The 16516-nt window shown below is 32.8% G+C and overlaps 3 protein-coding genes across 4 annotated transcripts in view; 2 read left to right on the top strand and 1 right to left on the bottom strand.

Annotated features, from left to right (window-relative positions):
- The window catches only part of LOC129788976 (dachshund homolog 2), a 1190888-nt gene that overhangs the window by 494805 nt on the left and 679567 nt on the right, over positions 1–16516 (top strand). The window lies entirely within an intron of this gene.
- LOC129788985 (uncharacterized) overlaps positions 1–16516 on the bottom strand; it is a 511890-nt gene that overhangs the window by 273836 nt on the left and 221538 nt on the right. The gene's annotated exons all lie outside the window — the stretch shown is intronic.
- Positions 469–16516, top strand: part of LOC129789040 (beta-1,3-galactosyltransferase 1-like) — a 28948-nt gene continuing 12900 nt past the window's right edge. The window contains exon 1 of one of the 2 annotated variants that reach the window (XM_055825655.1): positions 469–1489. The gene's annotated coding sequence lies outside the window, so the exon portion shown is untranslated. The remainder of the gene's footprint in view (positions 1490–16516) is intronic. The other variant, XR_008750418.1, reaches the window with a different exon arrangement.

Consider the following 16516-nt stretch of genomic DNA (forward strand, 5'->3'; position numbering starts at 1 on the left):
TGATAAGTTTTCAAAAATCTCTCAAAGTAGTAATAAATATTCTCAATTTATTTCTCATCCGGAAACTTTTTATTGGTAGTGTGTTCATTTCCTAACGTTCATTACGTTTGAAGTGTCTGCAAGAAAAAGCTTCTTGAAAAGCTTTAGCGCTACCTCTTGGCATCAAAATGAAATTTCTCGCAAAAGTTTTCAGTTGCTGCGCGTTCGATATTCAAAAACCCTAATTTTTGGAATACCCATCGAATTTTTAAAAGGATTTAAAAAAAATTATAAAATTTATTTTTGTAAAATATGATTTTAAAAATACATTTAAAAGTCAAGAGAGCAGCAAGATTTAATAATTTTTAGCATTGTGGTAAAATTGTTTTAAAAAACCATGTTAGGCTTTGGAAACTATCGATAGTATTGTTGCAAAAAACTATCAACCAATCGATTGTTGAGTGATAAAGAAAAATCGATTCGCAGTACATTGAGTAATGAGAGACGAAAGAGTGTGGGAGCTGTGTGCGAACGTATACGTTGGAAATGCTGGAAATTAAATAGTGGTGAGCCAGAGTTGATTGGAGGTGGTGCACTGAGTTTCAATGTGTAAATAGGAGATATAGGCACAAATAAAATAAAAGATCAAGAAGAGGTGCGATTAGGGAAAAAGTGCTAGAGCTGTGAGTACTTTTAGATTAGTCGACATGAACGGAGGTCGTTCAAGGATCTCACATAAAATCGAACTTCTCGTGCAAAAAGTGTCACACCGTTTTGAGACTTCAGCTCGGGAAGCACAGCTCATAGGCCCGCGAGGTATATTCTAAAGTGTTCGCATTTTTAGTTAATTGGATTTTCTCTGGTGCTCCCCCAAAGTAGAGAGAGCTCAATTTGGAATTTGCGCAGGAGGGCAAAATTCAAGCGAAAGGATTAAGAAACGCAATTGACAGGAAGTGTCATTTGAGCTGTCAAGACGAAGAGTGCTCCGGATATGGTTGTGCACACAAGAGGATATAGTAAAGTGTAGTAGTCCCATTAGGGTAGAATTCCACAATTTTTTGTTGTTGTTGTGTTCCTGGTGCAAGAGCTCCCCAGTGCCATTTTCTCATGAACGTGTTCTGTGCGGAAGTATTTCGTAATCAGGCACAGAGATAAATCTGTGCAAGAGACCAAAAATTCCATCGCGACCTCCACTCGCAAAGCGTGTCACATTCAAGCGAGTTCTCGCGCAAGAAGTTTCGCAGCATTCAATCTTGTCGTTCACTCTACTCCCACCGTGAGCTCCACCAAGCAGCAGTATCTCCAGGAAAAACAATTGTGAGGATTGTTGTCTGGAGTTGCAAAGCTAGTAGCTTTAAACATCTGGTAAATCCCAAAGAGTGACCGTCAGAAGGCCGGAAGCTGGTAGAATTGTGAGCAAAAATTTACCTATATAGCAACAAAAAAAGTTGTGTCTGTCTCACCCGGAAGAAGGCGACAAAATTCTTGGAGTCACGCAGCGAAGAATTAGGTAATTTCACGTAAATTCATAAATAATTCGTCACACTTACCAACCTGGCGTGTTTTGGGGCGATTTATAAGTTTAATACCCTCACTAAAATGTCCTTTTCTCATAGTTGATTTGGTCAATTGAAGGGATTAGTGTGTAAGAGAAGGCGTTCTGCGTTAAAGAACCTCCATCATTCACGAAATTGTGTTCCTTTCAATGTTTTCTTCGTACTCTACTCGCATGATGAAGGATTTGCTAATCCTTTATTCATAAACCTGTAATAGAGAAGTCGTAACGTACAATTAGTCTAGTTATTATTAAGATTGTAGCGAGTTCTATTATTGTTTCTTTTGTTGTGAAAATAAGTCATTTATAAAATTTTTTTTTTCAAAATATGCGTATTCTCCGTAGACGATATCGATAAATCGATATAATTTTTTTTTTAGAAAATCCTAAACCTAAGATTCCTAAAATCTTGAAATTATCATAAATCTTGCAACATATTCTGCCATACAAGCTCAACTAAGCTCATGATTCACTCTTAATATATATTTATTTGTGTGTAACGTTTGACTAACAAATGGATATTAAATCTTGTTATGCAAAAGTAGCCCTGAATATTTTCCTCTATTGAAAAATTTAAACTTTACATGCAAATTGAGTAGCTAAAAGGCATGTTTTCAACTTTAGACAATACACGCGGTTTTCACATTTTCCAACGCAGCTATGTATGAAATTTTATTCAAAAGAGCCAAAGTTATACATTGTGCCAAGAAAATTTTTTCTCATATTTTCAATTCAATTTTCTTGCATTAACTTTGACAGATTTGGAATTTTTCTTCAAATAAATAAAATTCTTGCAATTTCCCTTCAATTTATTGAAATTTGTTTCTTTAATTTGAATTTAAAATTTCTTAATCTCCAAAGGAAATATTATTTAGGCTAATCGCTGCGTTCGTAACAATAACCAGCCTTCAGTGAAGAGATTATGGATTTTTTTTTAAGAAAAGCGCAATTTGGGAAAATTATCTTGAGATTAATATTAAAAAAAAAAATTCCCAATGAGTATTTTTAGTATGAATTCAACAATTCTTAATCTATATTTCAAAAGGGGTCCACTCATGGTTGGATTTTGTTAGTAACCAAGACTTTTCTATATAACAAGCCATAAATTTATTATCACCTAGTTACGGTTTCCAGTGGAAAAAACACAACTAATTGACTTTCTCTTATAAGATACAGGTACATACATTCAAATTAATAGGGCTATATGGACTTAATTTGATGCCTTTTAAAAATGTGATTTTATCATAAAATGAAAGTGTTAATTGCCTGTGTTGATTATTTATTGTAAAGTTGCGAGTAAAATAGGAATATTTATAAGGTACATTACCTTTCAAAATTAGTAGCGATGTAATTAATCATTCAGCAGTGTATCATCAAAGGAGTTTATTCATTTTAAAGCTTTTTCTATTGACTTATTTTTAAAAATAAAATTTGGAAGAAAATAATCTCGATTCTGTAGTTATTCTTTTTGTTTTATCTGTTCTGTTTTAGCTCTTGTTTGATTTTGCATTATAGTGAAAAAGTCATTAATGATAGTCAAGACACATACCATAAAATGATTCGTATTATTTATTATTTCTTTAAGTGATTAAAAATGGCTGAGATCTATTTTTTTACTGAAAATTCTAGATTCATGCGTGCGTCTTCTAAAAAAGTTTCAAAAGCCTTAAAATGATTAAACTCCTTTGCAAAAAAAAATCAGTGAAATAATTAGGATAATTATTTTTAAAAAGAATTTGCTTGCAAATTCCGTGCAAATATTTTATCTAAAAGACTGGAAAATATGTCTGAGCATCATCAATGTAAATGAGATCATAGATAAGACATAAAAATTAGCATTCACAGTGCAACAATCTTATTATGATATACGGTGGGAAAACCGTTAATTTTTCAGCTTCTATGCGAGGAAAATATAAGCAGCATTATGTTAACATCATTATTAGTCTTACGTTCTCTGGCTGACTTGGCTTACCTTGAAAAAAACATTTTAATTTTGTTTACTAAACTTTTTGGAGCATTTCTTGGAATTGCTGAATGGAAAATTAGATTTTTAGGTATGTTAGTTTTATGTTATGCGGGGCATTGAGTGAAAGTGATTATTGGCTTTGCAATCTGCGACCGTGTGTCTGCTGTGTATGCTCGCACGCATTACTATGTCTTATCGGGGTGTTGAAGGAATTTGCGTGGATTTTGTGGGTGGGAAAAAAATCTATCCACACACTGATTATAACTACCTACCTCACATCATCTCTAACACAATTTTCGTTGCAATTTTGCAATGGCACAATGAAACATCGCGCTGAAATTACTCTTGATGAGAGGTGCAGAAGATGCAAGAAGTCTCTGTGAATTTTTGTTGATGCTTGCACAAAAATATTTTGTTGTCTCAAGATTTTTTGGACAGATTTTTTTATTTGCCTCAATGCGCGGCCTTTTGTTCCCCACATTGAGCTAAAATGGATTCTCGTGAGCTATGTAATTCATGCAAGAAATATAGACTTGCAATGCAATTGTGTAATTTCATGTTCCACTGCCCCATTGAGGTGCGCGCGATGGTCAGCATTGTATTATGTCTTTTTTTTCATCTTCATTTACTCTTTTTTTCTTCTTCTTCTTATTTTGGCATCTCCTTTTGGGTATTGAGGCGGGGGGAGCAGTGGGGTATCTAATGAGCATCTCACAAAATTGTATGTGGACACACACGCAAAAAAGCACGCGCAGTGATGTTTCGAATTTAGTTGAGTGAAGAAATATCAGAGAGAGAGAAGAAATATTAAATCATTTGTGTGAAATTCATCACACATGGTCACATGAAAGGTGTCCCAGTTTTCATTTTAATTCCCCATCAGAGCATCGAAGAAATCTCTCACAGACGCTATTAGAGTGCCTGTCTTCGCATTATAGAGGTGGGTAATCAAATCAATAGAGAGGAAAAAGAATAAAAACTTTTCTTTCAATTCAATTATTTGGATTTGATTCCCATTTGTACAATTTTTTTTTCTTTCTCCTTGTGCTTCACATGCGGCTCTTCGAGACGATGCTAAAAGATGAAGAAAAAAATTCCCCTTCCTGAAATAATAATAAAAATTACACTGAATGATTCACTTTCACCTTTATTCTCTACTATATAAGCAAAGTACAAACCACTTTTAACAGAGAGGGAGGAATTTTCGTTAGTGTTGTAATTTTTTGAACTATTCACATGAAAAGTTTTTTTTAAACTGAAAAACCTTCATGCTGTCCACACGGTGAGAGATATATTGAAGGAAAGAAAAATTGAATGCAGCTCAATTTCCCAATTTCTTGCTCGAGAAACTCAGTTAAGTGCATTGGGTGGGACTGAGACAGGCAATATATATATGGTAGAGAGAAGTGAAATCCGGAATTGACGATGAAAAGCGCGTCACGATGAGTCAATTTACAAGAAAATTTAACACATTTCATCAACGTTAGAGCCATGCAAAAGGTGGCTGTCGCAGGGCTAACACAGAGATAGAGAAATATTATATTTCCGATATGATATTTCGTAAGATAAAAACGAAAAAAATAGCAGAGGTTTGGAGGTAGATGTTGAATGACAAAAAAAGACTGCGTGGGATGTTCTCAAGAGAGCTTAAATGGGTTCACAAGTGTGCAAATTCCTATTACTTTATAACACTAATTGAATAAAATTTAAATTATGACTTCCAGATTTTATTCATGACTCACCATGCACCATTCTTTTATTGCTTTCCTCGAGAATTGACGGGAAATTGTATTTTTTTTCAAGGATATTGCCTTTTTTCTTCATTTTGAAATGCCGGTTTTTTTTGCAAGATCCTTCAAAAAATCCATAAAAGATTTGTTTCATTTTTTGAGCGTAGGACAATGAAGAGATTTCGCAATTTGCTCTCAATTCTTTCCACAGAAATGATTCATTTTAAATTTGGATATTTAGCTTTGTCTTTCTGGTTGAGAAGATATAAATTTTTCTCTTAATTAAAACGTAAATTTTATATTAAATTTAAAAATTTTAACAACAAGGTGTCGACTGTATTTTACGTTAAGTTACGATTAAGCATAAAAACTTCTAATTGTCTCAAAAAACATCAGCCGAAAGGGAGGAATTTTGAATATTCAAACAAAGACAAGTGAAAATTGCTTACAAACAAATTTATCTTTCTGAACCCGAAGAAGGAGCTAAATATTTCCGAAACGCCATAAAAATACGTTTAAAATTTAAAATTTAAAGTTTAACGGTCTTGCAATAATTACTTAATTTTTTTTTAGAAAATACATTTTAAAGGATTGTTTAAAAAAAATTCCAAAAGCATGGCTAAACATGGGTTAATACAGAAATTTTGAGAGTGATTAATTTCTCGGTTAATTTTACATGTTTTTCTATAAAATTTCCAATAAATTCACATTATCCTATTTCTTAAATCTTTCAAGTAGCTTTTCCCCTTAATATTACTTTCATAATAAAAATTTAATATGACTTAGCATCTTTATTATGATCTCAAATTAGTTTTTCGCATGACTTATTATTGCGCTATATTAACAAAAATATTAATTTGAGTATCTCCCAATATTGGGATATTTTCACAAACTCACCAGTCAAAACATAAAGACTTTTTTATCCGAAAAAAATAAAGTTAAATTTTATGACATCGTTTATAACTTCGCGTGTTCTGCAAATTAAATTATTTTGCAGATAATTGGGTAATGCTTTACTTTGTCGTGATCAAGTAGCCTTGTTCTCAAAAAATGGTTGAAAATTGGTAATAAATTATTTTATTGAATGGTCGTTCCTTACTCGAAAATTATTGCTAATTAATATAATGGAAATCATACCTCAATTTGCTTACATAATTAAGTAGAGGATGGGCTAAATGGAATGACTTTCTGCATTTGATTTTATGTTGTTTCTAATATAAAATGATTTGAGGAAATCTAACCTCAAACTGTTGAAATTCTAACCTAAATTTTTTTTGTAGATTTTTTGGCATAATTTTCTTTTGACTCTCTTATGTGAAAAGAAAAAGAAAGTATTCATTTCACAGGAATGTTATTTATATGTTATTTACATATTTAACGTACAGAACATAATTTAGAATTGGCTAAATTATGAATAGAAAATTTCTCAGCTTTCGCTTAGCCTATTTTCTTGATCACATTTTTCTTATATACGCTGACTAAATGAAAAAAAATGATCAAAGGTCGTTTTTAGCACATCCTCCCCTAAACTTTGAGTAAAATAAATTAAGCAAGAAATGATGAAGATAATATTTTTCTGAGAAAGTTTCTTTCTCCCGAAACATATCGGTTTCTTTTGAGAGCTTGTTTACTAAAAATTACCAAAGAACATCGCACGGGGATTTGTTTTGGGCGCGATTTCTTTTATGCAAACTTAAAGTGAAAACCATCGAAAGAGTCGGCGATTCTCCCGTTCTTTAAACATTTTCAAAAAAGCACAACATTATTTTTATGGCAATGTATTGACTCGAAAATATGGCACAAAAGGAATGGCCTGAGTCGCATTCCACACAAATGCCCAGTTGATGGAGAAGGAAAGAGTATACCAATTTACATAAGGCATCCAACTTGCCAAATTTGTTAACCACGATGTGCTAATGAGGGGATAATTGTTTAGAGACTTTGGAGACTATGCTCGTTTTCCTTCCATGTCATGGTCACCATTGCCACGATCACACCGATGTAGTTATTATTTTTGCATATGAACCACATGAGAGAGTAAACCACAAAAATTTATGTGACTCACACGGGTTAATTTCTGAGAATTTTGCTGAAGCTCAAAACTTTGGGGGGATTCATTGGAATTTTTACCTTCTTCTGTGTCTCCCTCTGACCCTCTTGAGAGTCTCCACATGGGCCTTACATCATCGTGCAAAATTTTTATATTGCAAGAAGCATAGAATGGAGAACAAAAAGGTTTTATAGTTTATTGTAATATTTTTCTTTTCTTCATTGGGTATATATCTTCATCATCGTACCAACAACCTCGATATGACGTCATTTCATAATGAAAACAAAAAGATGAAGAGAAAAAAAATTGTATACAAGAGTCGAGAAAGACGCGAAAGAGAGAGATCGTTAAGTAATTCGCAACAATAACAATTTGTTCCTTAATGCGTATACCCATAATCATCAAAGCTAAACCGATATATGAGTGAGCTTTTAAAGGAAAAATTATATCCATGATAATGGTGGAATGGTGTGAAGTCATACCAATCTCATGTAGGATGACGCGATAAAGTCTTCCGTGTGTGTTGTTTTGTGTGGAAGAGGAAAGAATAGTATAGCGATGATGGTGCGTCTATCACTTTTGATAAAGTGATGACACTGACGCTTTTAATTAAAATTCATCAAATCCTTGACTATTCAAGCTACCTCGTTGTTTAATCTTGATTAATTCTTTTTTCTTTTCACACGAATTCTTCTATTTTTTTTCACCATCCTTGAGCACCTTCTGGGATTTTTTTGTTGTCGCTGCTTTCAATTGAATGAGAATTTTCAGGGAAAACTGTGGTGTAGACAATTTTTTAGGAATATAAACGTACAAGAATTACGATGAATAAAGTATAATAAATATAACTATTTTTGTGGACAATGAAAATGAACCCATATTGTCGCTTAAATCATGTAAAATCAGCAAGGTCGTGAATTATGTTGAATGCGCACAAGTGAGACACGGAGGGTCGTAAATTAATGATCATGGTGGGTTATCAATTTTCAAAATATCACATATCAGCCCGTCCTCACGTTTATTTTTATATATTTTTTCCTTCCCAATTATATGTTTGATACATACACCTTCTCATTGCTACAATTTCCTATCTCTCTCTCCCTCAATTAATTTATTACATTTATATGCTGGCAAAACATTTCACGTTGATCACGCTGATGAACAGCAAAATAAAATAAATAAATAAAAAAAAAGAAAGAAGATAAAACACTCATAAAATTAGTGGAAGGAAAAGGTAGAAAAAAAATCACATTGAATAAAATTGAATAATTAATTTTCTCGCTTTTAAATTGTGATACATATGTGTGTTATTTTTTTTATTAGTTGTGAAACAATTTCTCAGAGGCCAAATGGAGAAATTGTGTATCATTTCTAATTTATCGTGAATTGATTTTCCTTTTTATTTTTACATTACATCGGCAAACAAGATTCCAACTAACATGTCGTGGTTAGTTTATGAGCTGAAGATGCCTTGTGATGCAATAATAATGATCCTCACAAGTATTCAACAGTAATCTTGGAAACTATTTAATTAATATAAAATCGTCGTATTCCCTTTTATTTTATCAACACAACACCATACCCACTAATTTGCCATGTAAGTGGAGTGATTGTGAGTAAAGGCAATCATTGGGTAGTTAATGCTAAATTTATCATGTGGGCACAATGACGCGAAAAGCAATGGATGTCTGATAACTTTATATACAAAAGCGCGTGTGCCTCCATATTAACTCACATTTTACCCTATGGGCTCTCTTTTACATATTACTACATAGTCTTTCAACTTGCCTGACTATGGCACTTTCTTCCGGGGCAAAATGTGGATGGAAATGTCAGCATGATGATGCTTTTGAATGAAAAGGTCTGCATCTCGTGCTTCACTAAAAGAGCTCCTATACTGCTGTTGCCTTCTCTCAATATGTGATGATGCCTTTTCACATTACATTTGAAATGTCTCTATTTTCAAAGAGAGGTGTCATCGTCAACATGCAATCCTTCCAACATAGTTGCAAATATAATTGCCAAAAGCTAATATTGAGCACTTGTTTGTTCTCAAAGGATTCTTCCCTTTGAATTGCTCTTTTTTCGCATTTTTTTGTAGTGACTTTGCTTTAGTTTTTTTTTCTTCAAAGAATGGATTTTAGCTTGCACAAAAGGCTCTTGAAGAGATTACGCGAATTAACAATAAGAGAATTTACCTTTATGCCTCTTACAATGTGATGTAGAACTCGAAAAAAGCAGTTGAAAATCAAAATTCGTGATGTATTGTCGTTGTTACGAATACTACGTCAATTTCTGAATTATTTTTTTAAAATAATAATTAATTCAATAATAATGAAAACTAATGATCCCTTATTTGTAAAATTCCAAGGGGAATATATCTGTAAGAAAATTTAGTAGAAAATTCCGAATATTCCCAAAATATTCCTCTATTTTAAATGTTTATTCTTTGTGTTCTTTTTCCTATTATAAATTTATTCTAAAGTCTAGAAAAAATTATAAAAAATAATTAGAAATAATAAAAAAATAAGTTTATTTCCTATTCCATGAATATTCCTGGAGAATTCCTTTATTCGATTAGTTATTTGCCCCTTCGCAGTTCATCCGTTAGAAATTTTTTAGCTTTTTGTGACACTTTCAATCTTTTATTAAAAAATCAAAGAAAATTATGAAAGCCTTCATGATAACTATCCAAAATCTTCATCGTGCATCGAAATGATCTCCCTTCAATGTGATCCATTCAATTGAAGCTCGAGTCAAATATCAAAGAAAGATGTGGCAAAAGAACTTGTGGAAAAATACAATTGGAATCATTTTATATTTGAATTTATTGTTGGGGCTTATCGTGTCTTCAGAAATGTCACACTTGGCGCTTTTTTATAGTCCATTGCGCCGTGATATCTCTTTTGGTTTTGCTTTTCAAAGAATATTGTCCCTTATCACACAAAAAAATGCTACTTACCACTCAATGTACATTTCACATGATAAACTTTGGGAAGCAATATAGCATTGCGTGGAATAAGGTGTACCACACACAGAAGGGAAACGAAATCGCATGAGATTTTTCTCATCATTCTGATAATTGTACATGTGATATTTTCAAGTCAATTGATTACATGAACGGAATCTTTTTATTTTTGAAAAAATTCACACACACCACGTTCTTCTTTCAACCCGCGATCTCACGACAAAAAGAGATTTACGAGGTTTTTTTATGACTTTTTCCGGGCCCCCGAGACAATCGATCCAATCGATAGTCTTTTGATGGTCGAATTGGTGGCGAAAGACATAAAAAAGGGGCGCTATCGCAAGACTTTAACAAAAAAAAACAGCCAAACAAATCGGCGCTTCGATGAAACATTTGGACACATTCTGATAAGATTTCTAATGAAGATTGAAGTGAATTTAATTTTACAATGCAAATAGATGTTTCTGCAGAATTGATAAAGGTTTTAAGGGGGCATGATAAGGAAATCATTCAATTCACAATTTTGTGTAAACAGGCAATTCTATTGACAGAATATTGATATGAATCACACACCTTTACCTTTAAGTCAGCAAAGGGGGCAATGAAGAAGGTTTTACATGGAGATTAAAGTTCTTAAGCTGAGGATTTCTTTTCCAATTCATTTCTGTTTACTTACTTCAAGCGATTGGGTGGATTATGGTGGGTTTGAAAAAAAAAATAAATAAAAATAAATGAGAGAGAGACTCAATAATTAATCATGTATAAAGTGGGTGGATTTGGGTTTCAATATAATTATTGGATAAGATGAATGAATGTAGTGAGAGTTAGAATGTACATTAGGATTATGGATTTTATCAATAGCGAGCCACATGCATGAACCATAGAAACAGATAATTAATTAAATTTATTTTTACCTTTTTAGCTGTGATTCTTTCTTCAAAGAAGCACAGCTTCTGTGTACACTCAAAAATGCAAAGTCGTCAGATCGGGCTCAAACTCGGGATGAGCACGAATTAGGGTCCCTACATTCCAAAAAACGTATGCGCCAAAAATCTTTCCGTCCGGCCGGCCGGCCGTCCGTCCGTCCGGCCGTCCGGAACCTTTTGCTAAACTACAAGAGAACGGTGATAGATAGAGACTTGCGGTAAACGGCAAAGTTCATATATTGGGTGGAAGACATCCAATTATGAAGTCAAATCCAACCCCCCACCCCCGCGTCCGCCATTTTGAATAACCCCTAAATTTTGTTTTCGCTATATCTCAGCCCCTGTAATAGCTAAAAATCTGAAATTTTGATATGTTGTAGGGGCCATCAAGACCTTTCCAACGATACCTCATTTTCGAAAATCGGTCAAGCCGTTTAGTCAATATGGCCGCCACAATTTTTCATCGAAAATCGGCCATAACTCGAGAACGGCTTGACCGATTTTGATCAACCCGGGCTCAAATGAAAGATATTAATGAGCCTTACAACTGCTCGGAACATTGCAAGTTCAAAAAATGACCGCAAGTGGCGCTAAAATCGAAAATAAAATTTTCGATGAGTTTTCGATGAATATCTCGAGCACCGCTTTATAGAATTGCTTCATATTTTGATATGTTATAGTTGACTATAGTATCTATCACCATGCCAAAAATGAAGAAAATCTATGTAGCCGTTCCGGAGATATCGCCTTTTAAAGTTTGCATATCATATCTTGAGTTGCATAAGTCCAACGCCCCGCGAAGCGGGGCGTTTTATATACACATATAAAATAAAATAAAATATATATATATATATAAATGCATAGATATATACATTATATATATACATATAAAAATGCAAAGATAAATATATATAAACTGCAAAGATAAAAATTAAATATAGCATGGATGGAACAGTATAAAGCGAAAGAACGGTAAGTAAAACTTACGGGCTGTGATTCTTTCTTTGTCAGTTAAATGTGAAATTGACTGAAAATTGAGGATGGGCAAATTTTGAGGAGAGACTTACTCGTGAGCCGAATCACAGCCAACGCCCGCCACGATTAAGGCTTTCTTCAAAATTTCTGCGCGTTGGCTGTGATTCGGCTCGCGAGTAAGTCTCTCCTCAAAATTTGCCCATCCTCAATTTTCAGTCAATTTCACATTTAACTGACAAAGAAAGAATCACAGCCCGTAAGTTTTACTTACCGTTCTTTCGCTTTATACTGTTCCATCCATGCTATATTTAATTTTTATCTTTGCAGTTTATATATATTTATCTTTGCATTTTTATATGTATATATATAATGTATATATCTATGCATTTATATATATATATATATTTTATTTTATTTTATATGTGTATTTTTTTAACCTACATGTAAATTCTTGTTTAGCTCGCTGATGAGTACATTGGGATTAGAGTCTCACTACACGTGTTGTTCCACTTCAATTAGGTTGATTTTCGATAACACCACCTCTTCATTAGATATAGTATTAAAAAAACAAATCAATGTATATTTTCCAACTAAAAAAATCAGGAACTTTGTCAATGTTTGAACTTTGACGTTAGCAAACCTACAATAACAAGAGTTGTGCATTAAAGTAAAAATTTCATTAATGAGATTTGTCTGCGCACACGTGGTGAAACCCACGAGAGATCATTTAAACACCATTACTCATTGCACAATTAAAGTTTTAAGATTATTGAAAGTGTAAATTTGAAATTGGTCTAACACATTATATTGACTCTGTATTTACAACGCTTTCGAGGCTAGCTACCTATATAGGAGATCTACTTTCAAAATGTTCAAATCACTCAAATGTTGTAGACTCCGTCTGTGAGATCTCAATGTTACTTTCATAATGCTTCATATTTTTCTAATTTAATTATCACCTCTCAGATCACGGTAGGATTTTGTGGTTAAAAATTCTTTGCTTTTCCTTTCTTTTATGATCTCCCAGGTGAGATACCATTTTACAGCTCAAATCACCTTCAAACTTATTTATTTCAATCGCAAGATCGTCGGGTTCTTGCATAAAAAGAAGCATAAATGATGGACGAGATATTTTTTATCTCTAATTATTTTATTTGTTATCAGACACATTTTCTTGGGAAAATATTCATCAATCTCAGATTTAACATTCGGTTGAATTTATTCCTTGACATCAGCAGAGTATCAGAGACAATTCTGGATCGGAAATTATTATTTTTCTGTGTTATTATTATTATTTTATTGAATTTCAAACGAATGATTTCAAACAGATTTCTTACCTGAAACTCAGTCAATTTTTTACGTTGTGATTTGTGCGTCGAAATCAGCATAATATCAGACACATTTCAACATAAAAAAAATTATTCATTTCAAAGTTATGAAATGATTCATTTAAATTTACAAATTAAATAATAAAATTCTTGTACAAAAGGAATAATAACTTTCATATTTTCCTTATGATCCATTGAAATTAAATTAATGTTTGTTTTTTTTTTATTCGGATCATTATTTATGAGAAAACTACTCTTCTTATATTCAATTAAACCGTTACTAAATGTTTGGTGTAAGTACTTACATTGGCTTAATTGAAATGTTTTTTAATGATGCTTTATTTTCTTTCTCTCCACTAAAAGCCTATACAATACCATTGAACATTTAATTATTCGTGGACGGGAAAAAGAGTATTAAATCCATCTAAATCATTATTATCATTTTAATGTACGCTGTTAATGGTGACTGATCTCTGGGTGCTGTCTGCGTGGAGTAATTCAAGCAATAAAACTACTTGGAAAAGTTTTAAGAGAGAGAGAGTCATTTGAGAATTTCTAAGTGCATTGCTTGTTACTGATTCATGCTGGGGGAAACCACATTATTTCTAGACTCGGTAGCAATATATAGAGTCCACTCAACGATGGGCTTAAATATTTTATCGGAAACAACGTCCGTTGAGACTCAACTAATCCACTTTTCGAGAACAATTCCCCATCGTGGGTATTTTGGGAGGAAATGTTTTTGCAATAAGCCTAATAGGGAATGTTGAGAAGATAAAACGTGGAACTAAAAAAGAAACATCGATTCTTCGAGGGTATTAGACTAATTTCCTGTCTTTTCCATCTTTGTGTTGTTTTTTTTTTGCTTCGGCCGTAAATATAGGAAAATCATTTCTTAATAACAAAAAAATCAATCACTATTAAAATTCTCAGAAGATTACTGAGGCTTCCTCAAAGTTGATAAAAAAAAGTCTTTGAACAAAAGGTAATGAAGATACACAGAAAAAAAAACTCCGTCCATAAAATGAATTTGGAGGTGAGGGCAGGGAAAAGAAGCACCATGGGGGGAAAGAGACGAATTAGCAGAAACATTTAACCTTCAATACTTGGCAATATGTGCGCGCTCAATCACGCCAATAAATAATTTAATTGTTTAATAATTCAATGAGCTTGAGAGATGGATTGAGTCACTTGACTTTTTACCAACAACCAACATTATATTTCAAAGATGTTTGATAATTAAGGTTAATTGATTGTTTCACTCATTTTTGGAATTTTTGTAAATATTTGTGGAATTTGTGATTGAATTTTAACTAAAGAAAAATGCCCCTGAAAAGTCAATTTCTTTACAAAACTTTCCAAAAAAAGTAACCTTTTATTTTCTCTTTATGACTTTGCATATTTATAATGTCAATGCAGCACTGATGCACATGCTTCATGCGCAAAAAATAAAGTAATTAGTTACAATGGGGGTGTGGTTTGTTAATTTTTTCTTGATGGATGAGAGCGACAAAATGAATAAACTCCTTTACAAAACTTTTCAAACATCCCAAACATACACAAAATGCCAGTTGGTGTGTTGAACAAGATTGAAGAATCAACAAATGAGGTGAATCAAAGGCACGAGAGCATTTTTAAATAATTGATGAACATTTTTTTTCACCACTAATTCCCACCAATTGTCTTGTGTGGAGTTTACTTATGTACCATGTCAGTGTTGGAGTTTATCTTTTTGAGATTTTTATTTGGCAGTGAAGATGGAGAAAGAAAAAAATCTGCGTGAACCATTCGGGGTCTAGTGTAGATTTGAAATCTTTTTTTCGCATGAAAAATGCGCGAATCTTTTGAAAATTTATCAAAATGTTCTTCAGTCATGCAAATATTATTTCACCTCATCTTCAGCATCATATATGTAGGTATATTTGATGAATATATTCCAAGAATTATGTCATTAAGGCACACAGAGTTGCCTTGAAAGTCCATTTCAATGGATTTTCAATTAACCGGCAAGAATTAGTTTTTTTTTCTTCTTTAATTTTTTCGAATTTTTCCATGCACTAAAGATGATTTTATGTGATTTTAAGTATACGATACGGGTAAATGAGGGAGGGAGTTTAATAGTCAATTAGTGCGGTGTATGTAAAATGGGGGGAAAAAGAGGCAGTATAAGAATTCCTTCAATGAATGAATTTGGACTTGAAAGAAAGGCATTTGGAATTCCATTCAAGTACACAAAGAGATTTGTTTTTTATAGTTTTCGGATGCCTCTTCCTCTCACATTTTTTTGTACCATTTCTCTTTTTTTATTGATTGAACCTCATCAATAGTTGGTGGTGATCTTTATGTAATCAAAAGTAGATTGGAGAGTTAATTAAATTAGTTTTCACGACTTGATTTTTTTTTCGGCAGGCACTATGGTATTTTTATTGTATTAAAATGAAAATAGATTGATTATTAATATACAAGCTCGTGGTGTTATGAAATGGAAAGAAATATATAGGAGAAGATGAGAAAATAAGACGTAGGAGAGAGAGAAAAAACTTTCACTCCATGTTTATTTGATGCAAAAAGTTTATTTGGGATTTTTTTTCTTCTTTCCTTAATTATATCTTTTATTAAATCGACATCGAGCTGGGAAGGAAACTTTTATTAATTCAGCAATAATATACCAAATATCCAACACCACATGGCATCACACAATCATCACATGAATGAAGTGTTTGCCTTTGCAGAGAGACACTCTCTTCAAGGGTCTCTTTGTGATAAAGTTCCATATGATTTCCGTTTTTCCCCCGTACTTTTCCCCAATTACATTAAGCTATGTGTTCCTTATCATGCTAAAAATACATTGAAACATTTCCTGACCACACCATTCTTGCTCAATCCTAAGAATAGAGCGAAAGAGAGAGCAAGAATGTGGAGTTGAGGAGAATTATTGTTGAAAGATTATTACATGGAGCCAAACATAATGTGTGGCAGGACGCAAAAACAAAAAGAATTCTCTGAGTGAGAGAGAGAGACCTAAAGGCATTTAATTAT

Source organism: Lutzomyia longipalpis, chromosome 2 (assembly GCF_024334085.1).
Source record: "Lutzomyia longipalpis isolate SR_M1_2022 chromosome 2, ASM2433408v1".
NCBI classification, from domain to species: Eukaryota; Metazoa; Arthropoda; class Insecta; order Diptera; family Psychodidae; genus Lutzomyia; species Lutzomyia longipalpis.